Below are 16,374 nucleotides of genomic sequence, written 5' to 3'. Positions count from 1 at the left end.
TAGTTCTTTGAACCCTCAACCAAGATCCATGAAGATCCACTGGTCTTCAGTTCAAAATTTTCAAACTACACTTGCTGCAAATTTGGACCAGATTTGTCAAATTTGGTGAAATTCATTCAAAACTTTCTCCAAAAATTCCAAGTAAAATCAGGCAGCCTCTGGGTGCATTGAGTGGTCACCTCACCAAGTTACAGCCCCAGAATTTTTTTTCTCATAGCCAAATCATTCTGTCGAGCACCTGCAGTGCATTGTCAATATCAAGTTCAGATAATTCAGAGAACAGTTCAGTGGCTTACTGTCGTTTTCTTCAGAGATGGTTGTCGATCTCGACAGTGCCCCGATGTCGCCTTGCTCCCCGTCCCCTCCCTCTTGTTCTTGCACCGCACGAGCGTCTGGCACCTTGCGGACGTCGGCGACGAGCAGCAGAAGGTGTGCCGCCCCGTGACCGACGCCAGCGGCAGCTTTGCGGCCGCCAGCGAGAGGCACGGCGCTGACGGCGCCACCCAGCGCCGCCCAAGCCACCGGAGCTCACCGCGTGGCCTTCCACTCCCCCGAACGCGCTGCCACCCTCGTCGTGAACCGCAGGGCGCGGAGCGCGCTCTCTGCCGCCGCCGTGCCCGTGCGGCCACCTCACCGTGGACCGACGCCGTTACGCCAAGACCAGCCGAGATTAGCGGGGGAATGACACCAGTAACCTCCATTGATGCTGCCTGGCCACTCAAACCTCCTGCCAATCCACTGCATCGCCGTAATCGCTCGCCGGAGATTCTCCGTTCACGGCCACCCCGTCGATCCGCCTATAAATAGAGGCCCCGAGCTTCGACTCGCACCCACACCATCCCTGCACTCCACCTAGAGCACGCCTAGACACTGGAAGAGCCTCGAGGAGGTCTCCTTCCTCGACTCCGGCCGCCGCGACCCGCCACGGGATCCAGCTCGATTCGCCCCCGTGCGTGCGCCTCCGCCTCCCATCTCTTGCCAGTAGCTTCACTATGCACCTCTCCTTCTGACCCGCGCTTCAATTCGAAGTTTGCAGCCCTCCACCGGAGTTCTCCACCCTCACCCGAGCCGCCGTCCGCCGGAGAAAGTGTCGCCGTCGACGTGGTGCTCCCCGTTGGTCGAGTCCACCACCCACCGACGCGGAAGAACACGCTGAAGCTCTTGGTACTCTCCGATCCTCCTAACTTGCCGTGGTTCGACGCCGGCGTCCACCGCAGTCTTCGGGCGCCGGCGAGCTTTTCAAACCTGACATGTGGACCCCGCATGTCAGCCTCTGTTCTATTCTTTCGCGAACCGTTTTCTGTTGGCGCCTTCGGGCAAAGTACGCTTTCCCTTTGAGCTGGCGCGTTTCTTTCCGAAGCATTTTCTGTTTTCTCAGTTTAAACCCTGGAACTTTTCTGTTTCATTACAGATAAGTCCCTGGACAGAAACCTTTGTAACTTTTTAATAAAAAGGGATTTTTGAGTGATTCTTTTTCTGACAGTCTTAAAATTTTGTCTAGTTTTTTATGAGATTTATTTGAAATTTTGTTTTGGAGAATTTTCTGTGCACGCGTTGGTTTTCATGTTAGTACCCGTTTTCGTGATTGCCGTAGGTTCCGGAAGAGGTGACGGAGCCGCGAACTTCGCCGAGCTAGACTCCGACTTCTCCGAACCATGCAAGCATGTTTGAACATTTGATATGATAAGTGTTTTTCATGTTTGCTTGAAAGTTTGCGCGTGGCATATGAGTGTCGGTAAATACCTCGTTGCTTGTAAGGCAACTACCCGCATGTTCCAAAGTTGCGATGATCTCTGATGAGAGATGGCCTAATCATGTGGTGACATGAAGGGCAGCAAGGTGGTACTGTTGTAGCCTACCAGCCTTGCGTCATCCGACTATTTCCGACGTTAACGTGGACGGAGTCACGTTATCGTTCTTTTTCCCCTCCGTGCTACCACATGTTTCATTTGCCAGGATGCGGTTTAGTAAGTTGGTAACCTGTTTCCGTGTACACACCAAACAGAGAGGCCGGGATGATGGTACCTTGGCCCAGGATTAAAGCCAGTCATCCGGTCAGGGGGCATGGGTGTTTTCGGTTGGGACCGAGAGGGGGGGCACCCCCTTAGAGCGCGCGTATAGAAATTTGATCCCATGCTACGCGAGGTTGTAGCCTCCCCGTCTCAAGGTTTTTCTTGAACGTTGTCGAGGGTGATCCCTGGCTTCGGAATGTTGAATTGGGTGTGTACTGGTTAGACGTGTTCCTTCTAAGACACCGTAAACGGAACTAGTCCACGTGACTACTGAAATCCGTTGGCTGTGGATAAGTACAAACTCTGCAGAGTCAATTCCTTCCAAGTCATCGTATCCATGATCAAGTAGTGTAATCAGTATATCCATATCTATCCGCGTGGAAAACTTGTCCCCGGTGAACAAGCTCAAGTGGTAAATCCAGTTTATTTATTATTCCTGTGGATGGACTAACTTTATATTTGTCTCGTACTTGTGATAATTTATGTTCCCGAACTATTGTATTATTGAGCTACAATATAAGACCTTTATGTGACGTCGCGCAGACGTCCGACTGTGGCGTGTTTTTGTTTCTTACTTTAAATATAAGCCCTTTACGTGGTGTCGCCCCGACGCCCGACTGTGGCATTTTTATTCTGCATTTTCCTCTCGAGGAGTCATTCAGACACTCGTTTGGCACCAGCATTATTATTCCGCATTTTCCTCTCGAGGAGTCATTCAGACACTCGTTTGGCACCAGCATTATTATTCCGCATTTTCCTCTCGAGGAGTCATTCAGACACTCGTTTGGCACCAGCACTATTATTCCGCATTTTCCTCTCGAGGAGTCATTCAGACACTCGTTTGGCACCAGTATTATTATTTCGCAGTTTCCTCTCGAGGAGTCATTCAGACACTCGTTTGGCACCAGTATTATTATTCCGCAGTTTCCTCTCGAGGAGTCATTCAGACACTCGTTTGGCACCAGTACTACTATTCTGCAGTTTCCGCTCGAGGAGTCATTCAGACCCTCGCTTCGCACCCAGTATTTATTATCTCTATGTCTGAACGCACTGGTTAACTTGTTCATATGCTTCATGTTTACATTTGTGATATCTTATGTCCGAACTGTCTTGCGAGTACTTTCATAGTACTCACCTGGCTTGTTGATTTGGCCAGATGTTGACGAAGGCAATCTCTTGGATGAATAGTTTGATAGCGCGTCCGACGCCTAGAGGAGTCCCAGTTAGTCCTGCGCGATCCAGGATATTGGTCACTTGTATTATATACGCTTCCGCCACCCGCAATAAGTCTCTTCGAGCCTCACTCCGACGCTCGATGAGCTGTAGTCTTCAGGAGTCATATCACTCGCCTCGCGGTGATATTTCCACCACCGTTATTATCGTGAGTTAGTAGTTATGCCACCCTATCCGCCGTCTTGTTTGTCGGCGTGCATGTAATAAATTGTTGGGCAGTCTCCGCTCAACCTTGTATTATATTTAGTACTCCTGGTATTTTTCTCCTGTGACCAAGATATTGTCTACCAGTGAGAAGGAATTCTTCCTTACTGGTCCGTAAAAGGGATTGGTCTCTCAATAATTAATTTTATTGAAAAACCGGTCGTGACACCATCAAGTTGACATACACATATTTTAATCTAGGAGGTATGTGAACCGGAATTTGAAACAGACCCTCTTGTCGAGAAGTTAAATTTAGTTGAAAAAGAAAATGAGTATTTGAAAGAAAAAATTAAAATAATTGAAGAAGAGAAGATGACATTGGAGTTGTATGTTGCCGATGTCATCGATGATCACAAGATGAAGATGAATGCAATTCTCTTGAAGATGGATGCAATGCGCCTGAAGCTTAAGAAGGTTAGAAAATATGCCGTTGATAATGAGGCTTGGTATCATGATGCCATTAGATCAATTGTTACCTTAGTTGTGATCTTCATCACATTTGTTGTGATGAGGGTAAGTTTTCTCTAGCGTTTTGCTTTACAAATGGATACTTAGCTTATTTTCCTCCTAAATGGCATAATTACCTAAGCTAGATAAAAAATGAGCTATACTTAGCTTATTCAGTTCATTTATGACATACTTAGCATACTTCGGTAAAAATGGCATGATAATCTTTGTTAGCTCCAAAATGACATAGACTTAGCTTATTTTCATCGAAAATGACATAATAACCTTACTAAGCTCCAAAATGACCTATTTACCTAGCTTAGCTCTAAAATGACCTACACTTAGCATTTTTACCCAGCTTAGCAATAAAATGACATTTTACCTACCTTAGTTAGAAGAAGAAGAAGATAAAGAAGAGGAGAGGAGAAAAAGAAAGAGAAGAAAAAAATCTTCTTCTTCTTCTAACTAGTCTTCTTCTTCTTCTTCTTCTTCTAACTTTCATTATTCCCAATTTGTAGATTTGCTTTACATGAGGAAGCTTGGATTCATGGAGTGTACTATTCTTCTAGTGCTTCCTTGTTGTTTATGAAAACTTGTTTGGATATGTATGTCTATATGGATATGTTGTTGGAAACTTGTTTCTGGTTATGTATATATGGATATGTTGGACTTTGTTGAACTATGTTGTTGGATTGGATGAAATATGTTGTTGGACATGCTGTTGGATATGTTGGATATGTGTGCATGTATATCTGTGTTTGAAACCATGTCTAATTAATGGGATTTAAATAAAAACAGGGGATATATAGCCTCTTTGCCGTCCGCTAGAAGACGACAAAGAGCTTTGCCGTCAGCTAGCAGACGACAAAGAGGACACGTGGCAGTCACCTGTGCAAACTGGGAACACTGGCTGCCTATTTGGTCATTTTTCCGTCTGCTGACGGACGGCAAAGTGACCAGCTATGCCGTCTGCCAGCAGACGGCAAAGATTCAAACCTCTTTGCCATCTGCTGGCGGACGGCATAGCTGGACACATGGCAGCTTCCCAGTGCTGCCTAGCTGAGCTCTTTGCCGTCCGTCAGCGGACGGCATAGAGCTTCAACTCTTTGCCGTCGCTCTCAGACGACAAAGAGCGTCGTTAAACCCCTAACGGCTCTCACGCCACCGCACTGCCGTCCGCTGTCTTTGCCGTCTGCTGGCCTCGGATGGCGGACGACATAATTCTTTGCCGTCGGTTTCTAGGAAGCGGACAACAAAGAAGGCCTTTGCTGGCACGTGTTCATCCGGACAGTTTGCCGTCCGCTAGCAGACGACAAAGAAGTTTGCCGTCCGCTAGCAGACGACAAAGAAGTTTGCCGTCCGCTGCCAGATGGCAAAGAAGTTTGCCATCCGTGATCCATGCCTTTGCCATCTGCCATGGCGGACGGCAAATAAGCTGATTCCAGTAGTGTAATAAGTCTAGGTGTAGCATCTTTCTTCTCCATAAGATATTTAATAGCAGCATGATCAGTGTGAACGGTTACTTTGGAATCAACAATATAAGGTCTGAACTTATCACAAGCAAATACAACCGCTAAAAATTCCTTTTCAGTAGTAGCATAATTTTTCTGGGCATTGTCTAGAGTTTTACTAGCGTATTGGATAACATTTAATTTCTTATCAACTCTTTGTCCTAGAACAACACCTACAGCATAATCACTAGCATCACACATAATTTCAAAAGGTAAATTCCAATCAGGTGGCTGAACAATAGGTGCATAAATGAAAGCTTTTCTTAAGTATTTCAAATGCTTTCACACAATCATCATCAAAGACGAAAGGAATATCTTTTTGTAAGAGGTTAGTCAGAGGCCTGGAGATTTTAGAGAAATCCTTAATGAACCTCCTATAAAAACTGGCATGACCAAGGAAACTTCTTACACCTTTAATGTCCTTGGGACACGACATATTTTCAATAGCATCAACTTTAGCTTTGTCAACTTCAATACCTCTTTCAGAAATTTTATGCCCCAAGACAATACCTTCATTAACCATAAAGTGTCACTTCTCCCAGTTCAAGACAACGTTAGTTTCTTCAAATCTCTGCAAAACTCGATCAAGGTTGCTCAAGCAATCATCAAAAGAAGTTCCATAAACGGAGAAATCATCCATGAAAACCTCAACAATCTTTTCACAAAAATCAGAGAATGTAGCCATCATGCATCTTTGAAAGGTAGCAGGTGCATTACATAAACCAAAAGGCATACGTCTATAAGCAAAGGTACTGAAAGGGCAAGTAAAAGAGGTCTTTTCTTGATCCTTTTTTGACATAGGTATTTGAGAGAAACCGGAATAACCATCTAGAAAGCAAAAATGTGTATGTTTGGATAATCTTTCTAGCATTTGATTAATAAAAGGTAAGGGGTAATGATCCTTTTTAGTAGCTTTATTTAATTTGCAGAAATTAATTACCATTCTATAACCTGTAGCAATTCTTTGTGGGATCAATTCATCTTTATCATTAGGAACAACAGTAATACCACCCTTCTTAGGGACACAATGGACAGGGCTTACCCACTGACTATCAGCAACGGGATAAATTATACCTGCCTCCAGAAGCTTTAGTATTTCTTTTCTTACCACTTCCTTCATCTTAGATTTTAACCGTCGTTGGTGATCAAGAACTGGTTTAGCGTCTTTCTCCAATTTTATTTTGTGCTGGCATAGAGTGGGACTAATGCTCTTAAGATCATCAAGAGTATATCCAACAGTAGCACGGTGCTTCTTCAGAGTTATCAATAATTTCTTTTCTTCATGCTCTGAAAGGTTAGCACTAATAATAACAGGATATATCTTTTTCTCATCAAGATAAGCATATTTAAGAGTATCAGGTAATGGTTTAAGCTCAAACACGGGATCACCCTTGGGTGGAGGAGGATCCCCTAGGATTTCAACAGGCAAGTTGTGTTTCAAAATAGGTCCTGTTTAAAGAATACTTCATCTATTTCCCTTCTTTCATTCATAAACATATCATTTTCATGGTCTAGCAAATATTGTTCTAAAGGATCACTAGGAGGCACGGCAATAGAAGAAAGACCAATAATTTCATCTTTACTAGGCAATTCCTCATCACGGGGTTCTCTACGAAATTTAGCAAAATTAAACTCATGAGACATATCCCCCAAACCAATAGTAACAACATCCTTTTCGCAGTCTATCCTAGCATTAACAGTATTCAAGAAGGGTCTACCAAATATAATGGGACAAAAGTTATCTTGTGGGGAACCAAGAACAAGAAAATCAAAAAGATATTTAACCTTCCCACACATGACTTCAACATCTCTAACAATCCGAACTGGTGAAATAGTGTCTCTATTGGCAAGCTTAATTGTAACATGATTTTTTTCTATCTCAGCAGGTGCAATATCATGCATAATTTCTTTATATAAGGAATGAGGTATTGCACTTGCACTAGCACCCACATCACATAAGCCATGATAACAATGATCTCCTATGTTAACAGAAATAACAGTCATGCCTACCACAGGTCTATGTTTATTTTTAGTATCAGGTCTAGCAATTCTAGCAGCTTCATTGCAGAAGTAAATAACATGCCCATCAATATTATCAGCCAAGAGATATTTAACCATACTAATACTAGGTTCAACTTTAATTTTCTCAGGGGGTTTGGGTGTCTTGATATTACTTTTGTTGACCACAGTTGAAGCTTTAGCATGATCCTTTATTCTAACAGGGAAAGGTGGTTTCTCAATATAAGTAGTAGGAATGACAGGATCATTATAAGTGATAGTCTTTTCTTCAACTTTAATAGGTGCAACTACTTTTACTTCAATGGGAGGATTATATTTAAACCACTTCTCCTTAGGGAGATCAACATGAGTAGCAAAGGATTCACAGAAAGAAGCTACTATCTTAGAGTCAAGTCCATATTTAGTGCTAAATTCACAGAAAACATCGGTATCCATAAAAGATTTAACACAATCAAACTTAGGTGTTATACCCGACTCCTTACCTTCGTCGAGATCCCAATCCTCAGAGTTGCTTTTAATTCTTTCCAATAAATCTCATTTGAATTCAATAGTCTTCATCATAAAAGAGCCAGTACAAGGGTATCGAGCATGGAGCAATTATTGAGAGAAAGCCGAGCATAAAAACTTTGAATAATCATTTCTATTGAGAGCTCATGATTGGGGCATGAATATAACATTGACTTAAGCCTCTCCCAAGCTTGAGCGATGCTTTCTCCTGTCGAGGCCAAAAATTATATATATAATTATGATCACGATGAACAAGATGCATAGGATAAAACTTCTGATGAAATTCCAATTTCAATCGGTTGTAGTTCCATGATCCCATATCATCACATAGCCTAAACCATGGCAATGCCTCTCCCTTCAAAGATAAAGGGAAGACCTTCTTCTTGATAACATCCTCGGGCATACCTGCAAGCTTAAATAATCCACAAACTACATCCACATAGATTAGGTGCAAATCGGGATGTAATGTTCCATCTCCTGTAAAAGGATTAGCTAGCAGTTTCTCTATCATACCCGAAGGAATTTCAAAGTAAACATTTTCAGTAGGTTCAGTAGGTTGAGGAGAAAATCTTTGCTCTACTGGTCGGGGTGAAGATACCCCGAACAAGCCCCTCAGAGGATTATGTTCCATAGTAACAAGTGACAGTAAATTTCAGCACACTATATAAATTTTCCTTACCAAATTCCACCTACCAAAGGCGCTTCACTCCCCGGCAACGGCACCAGAAAAGAGTCTTGATGACCCACAAGTGTAGGGGATCTATCGTAGTCCTTTCGATAAGTAAGAGTGTCGGACCCAACGAGGAGCATAAGGAAATGATAAGCAGTTTTCAGTAAGGTATTCTCTGCAAGCACTGAAATAATCGGTAACAGATAGTTTTGTGATAAGGTAATTTGTAACGGGTAACAAGTAACAAGTGTAAATAAAGTGCAGCAAGATGGCCCAATCCTTTTTGTAGCAAAGGACAAGCCTGGACAAACTCTTATATGAAGGAAAACGCTCCCGAGGACACATGGGAATTATCGTCAAGCTAGTTTTCATCAGGCTCATATGATTCGCGTTCGTTACTTTGATAATTTGGTATGTGGGTGGACCGGTGCTTGGGTACTGCCCTTTCCTGGACAAGCATCCCACTTATGGTTAACCCCTATTGCAAGCATCTGCAACTACAAAAGAAGTATTAAGGTAAACCTAACCATAGCATGAAACATATGGATCCAAATCAGCCCCTTACGAAGCAACTCATAAACTAGGGTTTAAGCTTCCGTCACTCTAGCAACCCCTCATCTACTTATTACTTCCCAATGCCTTCCTCTAGGCCCAAACAATGGTGAAGTGTCATGTAGTTGACGTTCACATAACACCACTAGAGGAGAGACAACATACATCTCATCAAAATATCAAACGAATACCAAATTCACATGACTACTTATAGCAAGACTTCTCCCATGTCCTCAGGAACAAAACATAACTACTCACAAATCATATTCATGTTCATAATCAAAGGGGTATTAATATGCATAATGGATCTGAATATATGATCCTCCACCAAATAAACCAACTAGCATCTACTACGAGGAGTAATAAACACTACTAGTAACCCACAAGTACCAATCTGAGGCTTTGGGACAAAGATTGGATACAAGAGATGAACTAGGGTTTTAGAGGAGATGGTGCTGGTGAAGATGTTGATGGAGATTGACCCCCTCCCGATGAGAGGATCGTTGGTGATGACGATGGCAATGATTTCCCCCTCCCGGAGGGAAGTTTCCCCGGCAGAACAGCTCCGCCGTAGCCCTAGATTGGTCCCGCCAGGTTCCGCCTCGAGACGGCGGCGCTTCGTCCCGAAAGCTTCCTTATAATTTTTTTCAGGGTAAAAGACTTCATATAGCAGAAGATGGGCACCGGAGGCCTGCCAGTGGGCCCACGAGGCAGGGGGTGCACCCAAGGGGTAGGGCGCGCCCCCACCCTCGTGGCCAGGGTGTGGGCCCCCTGTGGTACTTTCTTCGCTCAGTATTTTTTATTTATTCCAAAAACTACTTCCGTGAAGTTTCAGGACTTTTGGAGTTGTGCAGAATAGGTCTCTAATATTTGCTCCTTTTCCAGCCCAGAATTCTAGCTGCCGGCATTCTCCCTCTTCATGTAAACCTTGTAAACTAAGAGAGAATATGCATAAGTATTGTGACATAACGTGTAATAACAGCCCATAATGCAATAAATATCGATATAAAAGCATGATGCAAAATGGACGTATCAAGCTCCACCCTCGACAGCAAATAGGAAGGCGCGTTCGTCACTTTCCTACGGGCGAATGTCGATGTGTTTGCATGGCAAGCATCCGACATCCCCGGTGTTCCCAGGGAGGTGACTGAGCACCATCTTGCTGTTTGTCCTCATGCGCGACCCGTCAAACAGAAGGTCAAGAAGCAAGCTCTGGAATGGCAAGAGTTCATTACAGAGGAAATCAGGAAGTTGGAAGCGGCAGGCTTGGTGAGAGGGGTACTCCATCCGACGTGGTTGGCCAATCCGGTGGTGGTGCGCAAGGAAAATGGGAAGTGGAGGCTGTGTATTGATTACACAGACATCAATAAGGCTTGTCCTAAGGACCCTTTCCCGTTACCGCGCATCGACCAGATTGTTGACTCCACGGCCGGGTGTGACTTGTTATCATTCCTCGACGCTTACTCAGGATACCACCAGATCTTCATGACGAAAGAAGATGAAGAGAAGACAACATTCATCACCCCATGTGGTACGTACTGTTTTTTACGAATGCCTTTCGGGTTGAAGAGTGCTGGCTCAACATTTGCAAGGGCAGTCCAAATTGGTTTTGAGCCCCAGCTACATAGAAATATGGAAGCTTATATGGACGACATAGTGGTCAAAACCAAGGATAGGTCAACACTCATACAAGATTTAGAAGAGACGTTTGCGAATTTGCGCAAGATCAACCTCAAGCTGAACCCTGAGAAGTGTGTCTTCGGCGTTTCGTCCGGCAAACTTCTCGGGTTCTTTGTATCACAGCATGGGATCGAGGCAAATCCAGACAAGATCAAAGCCATTGAGCAGATTGAGGCGCCTAGGCGGATCAAGGATGTGCGTCGGCTCACTGGCTGCGTTGCCGCCATGAGCAGATTCATCTCCAAGTCTGCTGAGCGTGCCCTCCCCTTTTTCAAAATCTTGAAAAAGGCGGGCCCAATGGAATGGACCCCAAAGGCCGAAGCAGCACTACGGGATTTGAAGAAATACCTCTCCTCTACACCGATACTGGTTGCGCCTAAACCACAAGAGCCGTTGCTGCTGTATCTAGCGGGAGAAGAGCCTAAAGATGAGGCAGCGGGACGGCAATACGCGTTGAAGGCGTCGGTGCCCGCGTACTCTGATTTGACGGCCCGCCACCCGCCTTCTTCGTCTTCCCCGGCCTTCCCACGCCAATCGCCCAAGGAGGCGACCCCGAGAAGTTCAAGGAGCTGGCGATACTGATAATGGTGCTGCCGGCATCACCCAGGGACGGTGTGTCCCACGCCTAGTCGGACCCGTCATCCTGCCGCCCGCTACCCTCGTCGTTGCTGTCGCTGTCCTCCTCGTCACTCTCGGCCGAAGAGGAGCTTTTGCCATCGGTCGAGCTCTCTGCACAGCACCCTAGCCTGTGCCCCGAGCGCCCGAAGACCTTGACGGAGAGCAGGTCGCTCTCCGCTAGCTTGAAGAAGAGGACGTGCCCATCCATCAAGCAATGGGTGCGTGCAAAAGTTTTCCAGCCCCGGCGAAGGAGCATCACTTGAGGGGCAGGGAACCCTGTGTTCACCCACATGTCGCCGTGGCAGCACCCCTTCATGTGAAGCCTCAACCGCGGTGGCTGGTGGATCTCCAGCACCCTCGTGAACGCTTGGGGAAGACGAAGGCGGCGACGCAGCGGCCCACACAACTGCAAGATAAACTCGAGCGCTGAGTTCCCAACGTGACCACTCGGCGAAGCAGGATGAGTGGGCGGGGAGATGACGACGGAGACGGAGACGACGCAGGCATTCCCCTCCCACGGCCACCTCTGCCTCGAGCGCCTTGCCGACCGCAGCCCCGCCTCGAGCATGGCCTTCACCCTGAGCTTCTAGATCTTCCTTGACCGCCGCAGCTCTCTGGCGAGAGGAGGACCTGGTCGCCTCCTCAGAAGAACGGCCGTGACCACGCCCTCTCGCCATGACCATGGGTGGGAATGGAGATAAAGGGGAGGCGTTGAGAGATGCCCTTCCTCCTACCCCTGAGTTCCCTTTTTATAGTTGGAAAGGGGAGGCCGAAAGACCAGCCCTACGCCCCTGAAGAGCCCGCACATATCCGGCTCATTAAGTGGCAGCAGGCGAGGCCATCGACCGCCCTCCCCGCCCAATCAAAGGCACGTAAGTATCGGCCTGAAAGGACCGAGAAGAGGTGTATAGAGGGGGGGGGTGAATAGACTCTCATCTTGAAAAGTTGCAGTTTTTAATTTCCTTAAGTTGATGTGGAGTTTCGGCACAAGTTTAAACATTCACAATACATATCAAGCAAGCATGACAAGAGTATATGAGCAGCGGAAAGTAAAGCATGCAAGTTACAAGAATGTAAAGGGAAGGGATTGGAGTGTGCAAACGCAATTTGGAGACACGGAGATTTTTTACCCGTGGTTCCAATAGGTGGTGCTATCATACATCCACGTTGATGGAGACTTCAACCCACGAAGGGTAACAGTTGCGCGTGTCCACGGAGGGCTCCACCCACGAAGGGTCCATGAAGAAGCAACCTTCTCTATCCCACCATGGCCGTCGCCCACGAAGGACTTGCTTCACTCGGGTAGATCTTCACGAAGTAGGCGATCTCCTTGCCCTTACAAACTCCTTGGTTCAATTCCACAATCTTGACGGAGGCTCCCAAGTCACACCTAACCAATCTAGGAGAGACCACTCTCCAAGAGGTAACAAATGGTGTGTTGATGATGAATTCCTTGCTCTTGTGCTTCAAATGATAGTCTCCCCAACACTCAACTCTCTCTCTCTCATAGGATTGGATTTGGTGGAAAGATGATTTGAGTGGAAAGCAACTTGGGGAAGGCTAGAGATCAAGATTTATGTTGTTGGAATGGAATATCTTGACCTCAACACAAGTGTAGGTGGTTCTCTCTCAGAAAATGTACGTTGGATGTGTAGGCATGTTCTGATGGCTCTCTCCACGAATGAAGAGTGGGTGCATGGGTATATATAGCCTCCACACAAAATCTAACCGTTACACACAAATCACCAAACTCGGTGGGACCGAATCATGAAACTCGGTCGGACCGATTTAGTTCAAATTGTGACCGTTAGGCATTTCGGTGGGACCGATGTGCTAGGGTTAGGGTAAATCCTCATCTCGGTTTGACCGATTACTCAAACTCGGTGGGACCGATTTGGGTAATAAGAAAAACAAATAGTTGGCCAAGCAAACTCGGTGGGGCCGATTGCATATCTCGGTGGGACCGAATTTATTGCAATAGGCAACAGAGAGTTTGCAAGCCCATCTCGGTGAGACCGAGATCCCATCGGTGAGATCGAATTTATTAGGGTTTCTGGCAGTGGCTATGTCAATTGAACTCAGTGGCGCCAGATAGAAAGGTTCGGTGGGGCCGAGTTTGACTTTTGGTTTGGGACATGTGTGGATGTGAGAAAGTAGTTGAGGGCTTTGGAGCATATCACTAAGCACTTTGAGCAAGCAAGCCATTAAGCAACACCTCATCCCCTCTTAATAGTATTGGCTTTCCTATGGACTCAAGGTGATCTTGGATCACTAAAATGGAAAAAGTGGAGTCCTGAGCTTTGAGCTTGAGCCAATCCTTTGTCTTCAGCATTTTGAAGGGGTTCCACATCCTCTAGTCCATGCCACTCCATTGTTGAACTTATCTGAAACATACTAGGTAGAAGCATTAGTCCAACAAGAGATATGTTGTTATTAATTACCAAAATCACCCAGGGAGCACTTGTGCTTTCAATCTCCCCCTTTTTGGTAATTGATGACAACATACATCAAAGCTTTAGATAAAGATATAGAGAATAACAAGTAAAGCTTTGGAAAGACATGTAACATGCATAGGCTCCCCCTACATGTATGCAGTCATGTAAATATGGAACATAGGAGTGTGTGAATGCATAAGCATGACAGAGTAAGCCATGTGTTACATGTATCTTGGCTATATGCATCAGAGCAAATGATGTGAATATAGGAAATGTACCTTCATGGACATGAGTCCTTCTTGCAAACAATATGTACATCAGCAAGAAATCCTCATGCACATGACTATGATGCATATACTTACCTTGTGGTCTTGAGTTGGCTTAGGAAGGAGTGAACCTGAGTAAACAAGGTTAGATAACACAGATACACCTATTAGCTAGAGCAAACAAAAGAAACCACAAGAGTACCAAGACTGGGATGACATGTAGAGAGTGAGTACTGAGTACCCCATTGGATATAGACATGTCCCTAAAGGTAAAGATGTGCAATGAAATCAAGAATTTCCTTCCCTTAGATGTCTTGCTCCCCCTGAATCTAACATGGGATACTGGAAGAAGATAGGGAACAGAAAAAAAGCAAAGACAATAAACAGAGCTAATGCAAACAATCAAATATGAACATGTCTTTCCCCTCTTAAAGACATGTGACTTCTCTCCTCTTGAATACCAAGCATCTGGGGTTTCTTACACTCTCCCCCTGAGTGTGCTCTCCCCTTTATAGAAATGATTAAGCTTAAGCTTTGATGTGATCTCTCTCTCTCCCTTTGAAATCAATTTCCAAGAAGGGCTCTTCTGGATTGCTATTACAAAAGGGTTTGGTCCTTTAGTCACAAAGCAAAGTAGCAAGTCGAATGTGATGCTGGTAGAGGACAAGAATCATTGAGTGGAGCTGGAGCAAATAGAATGCAGGAATAAGTGGCAAGCTGTCTTTCCTGTAGTGAAATCGGTGGCACCGAGTTGTGTGCTTCGGTTGTACCGAAAGAATTCGGTTGGACCGAAGGAAACAAATCGGTGTGACCGAGTCCATCATAGAGAAAACACTTGTCACCTCAGCTCACTAGGCAATTAAGATCTCACAAGAATTTGCAAGGAATTAGCTGAAAGATTTGCAATGAATTTGATGCAGGGAATGCAGAACACAAATAAACAGAAAAGGAATCTAGATGAAGTTTTTTTTGAAAGGGGAAACAAATATGCATGAGACAAATGCAAGAGCACGGAGAAACACAAGAGAACTTCATCTAGAATTGGGCGATGAGAAAGTCACCTATGTTAGAGTATATTGACTTAGGAGCCAAGTGAGGGCACTTGATCATAGGTCATACTCATCGTTTAAGCTCAAAATGGGGTTACCATTTTTCGTTTAAGCATCTTGATGTATTCACATCTTGTTGAGTTGCTTTGACTCATGTCCTGGAGTAAAGCTTCTCTAAGATGGAATGACATACCTTGGGTGGTGGTGTTGATCTTGATCATGTAGTTGAACTTCTGTGGGATCCTCAAGGTTGACGTAGCTCATCAAGAGTTGGGAGCACCACATGAAGTTTGAGTTCATCTACCTACATGGGTTAGTCTCGCAAGGAAGAGCACTTGTGTATCCAAAATGACAATCATAAAATTTAACATAGAATTTGTCAAAGAATATGTTTGAAGGGTTTCATGCTTCCTTGTTTTCAACCACCATTGTGTAGAGACTTGGTGATGTAGAAATTGCTCAAGATGTGAGTCGGTCGCAATCTCATAGATTTAGATTCATCCAAGTACCTACAAGGGTTAGATAGCATGCAAGGGTGCAAATATATCCAAGACATATAAGTAGCAATATGAAAGAAATATCAAGGATTAGTCAAAGTCTCATGCCTTGCATGTATCCAAATGGAGTTCCTAGTCCAAGTTTGAAGCATCCATGATGTTCAACTCACCTCTCAAACGGAAAAAAGACTTTCTCATCAAGCGGTTTTGTGAATATATCCGCCAATTGCTTATCGGTGCGAACAAGCTTAAGATCAATGTCCCCTTTGGCAACGTGATCTCGAATGAAATGATGACGAACTTCAATATGCTTAGTTCGAGAATGTTGCACTGGATTGTGAGCAATCTTGATAGCACTCTCATTGTCACAAAGCAATGGAACATGTTTCACATATATCCCATAGTCTTTAAGAGTTTGGGTCATCCAAAGTAATTGAGCACAACATGAACCAGCAGCAATGTATTCCGCTTCGGCGGTGGATAAGGATACCGAGTTTTGTTTCTTGGAGGACCAAGACACAAGAGATCTACCAAGGAATTGACAAGTACCCGAAGTGGACTTTCTATCAACCTTGTCTCCGGCATAGTCCGAATCGGAGTAACCAACAAGATCAAAGGAAGACCTCTTAGGATACCAAATGCCAAAATTTGGTGTATGTATTAAGTATCTCACT

The sequence above is a fragment of the Aegilops tauschii genome, chromosome 2 (assembly GCF_002575655.3).
Source record: "Aegilops tauschii subsp. strangulata cultivar AL8/78 chromosome 2, Aet v6.0, whole genome shotgun sequence".
Lineage (NCBI taxonomy): Eukaryota > Viridiplantae > Streptophyta > Magnoliopsida > Poales > Poaceae > Aegilops > Aegilops tauschii.
The sequence above is the reverse complement of the archived record's forward strand: the minus strand, read 5'-3'. Positions refer to the sequence as shown.